Below are 1855 nucleotides of genomic sequence, written 5' to 3' on the forward strand. Positions count from 1 at the left end.
TGCCCTACATCGGTCATGTACTGACCCCTGATGGCCTCAAGCCGGATCCAAGTAAGGTCAAGGCAATTGTAGAAATGCCTACACCTTCAGACAAGAAGGCCGTGCAAAGGGTGCTTGGAATGATTACGTATCTTGCGAAATTTCTGCCTAACCTGTCTGATGTGACGGAGCCGTTGAGACGTTTATTAGACAAAGATGTGCAATGGCACTGGAACGATACACACGAGAAATCATGGAAGCAAGTGAAACAATTGATCACAAGAGAACCAGTGTTGAAGTATTTCGACCCCAGTAAAGAAGTAACACTGCAATGCGATGCATCGGAATCTGGACTGGGTGCTGTCATACTGCAAGAGGGTCAGCCTATAGCATTCTCGTCAAGAGCGCTTACCACTACTGAAAGAAATTATGCTCAAATAGAGAAAGAGCTGCTCAGCATAGTTCACGGGTGCACACGCTTTGACCAGTACGTTTATGGTAGGCCAATTACAGTACAGACGGATCACAAGCCGCTAGAGAGCATTTTCAAGAAATCTCTGCTTTCGGCCCCCAAAAGGCTCCAAAGAATGTTATTACAGCTCCAGAGGTATAGCTTGAATATAGTGTACAAGCCTGGAAAGGAACTATTCATTGCTGATACACTCAGTCGAGCATTCCTTCCCAATAAGCCGAGTACAGAAGAGTTGAAGTCGGAGGTTTTATCAGTCAAACAGGAAGAGCATCTAATCAAATCCATTGAAGAGATCAACATGGTCGAGTTTCTGCCAATCACAAGTCAACGCCTTGTTGATCTCAGAAGAAAAACTGATCTTGACGAAGGTCTTCAGCAGTTGAAACATATTATCAAGATTGGTTGGCCAGAAACAAAAGAAGAAGTCCCATCAGAAATCAGGAGATATTTTGACTTCAAAGAAGAGCTCAGCATCCAAGATGGTATCCTCTTCAAAGGAAATCGAGTAATAGTACCTGTAGCGCTAAGGCCCCACATGATCACACAAGTACACTCAAGCCACCTTGGTATTGAAAGTTGTTTAAATAAAGCAAGAGATGTCCTGTTTTGGCCTGGCATGACCGCAGAGATCAGGGACTGTGTTTCTAAGTGCGAAACATGTAACACTTATCAGACAAACCAGCAGAAAGAACCACTCATACCTCATGATCCACCTAAACGTCCTTGGTCTCATGTTGCAACAGACCTTTTCAGTTTTGACAACAAGGAGTGGTTCATCATCGTTGACCACTGGTCAGATTACTTTGAACTGAACCAATTATCCAGTACCAACTCAAGCTCTGTTATCAAGTCTCTCAAGAATCAGTTCGCACGCCATGGCATACCTGATACTCTGTATTCTGACAACGGACCACAGTTTGCTTCCAGAGAATTCAAAGAATTTACATCCGCCTGGCATTTTGACCACCAAACGTCTTCACCACACTATCCACAATCAAATGGCAAGATTGAAAATGCTGTTAAGACAGCCAAGAAGTTACTAACCAAAGCAAAGGCAAGTGGACAAGATCCATACTTGGCCATTTTGGACTGGCGAAACACACCTTCACCCAGTATTGGATCATCACCAGTACAAAGATTATTTGGACGACGTACAAAGACACTGTTACCTACAGCAGGAACTTTGTTACAGCCAAAGATCGTGGAGGGAACTGAAGGCAAGCTCAAAGAAAGAAAGACGAAACAAGCACTGTTTTACAACAAAGGAACAAAAGAGCTTCCTGTGCTTCAACCCGGAGACACAGTGCGCATGAAACCGCTGCCATCAGACAAAGAAAAGCTGTGGAGAAAGGGATCTGTTGTCAAACAAGTGGCACCTCGCTCCTACGAGGTAGATCTTCAAGG

This window comes from Montipora capricornis, chromosome 6, assembly GCF_036669925.1.
Source record: "Montipora capricornis isolate CH-2021 chromosome 6, ASM3666992v2, whole genome shotgun sequence".
NCBI classification, from domain to species: domain Eukaryota; kingdom Metazoa; phylum Cnidaria; class Anthozoa; order Scleractinia; family Acroporidae; genus Montipora; species Montipora capricornis.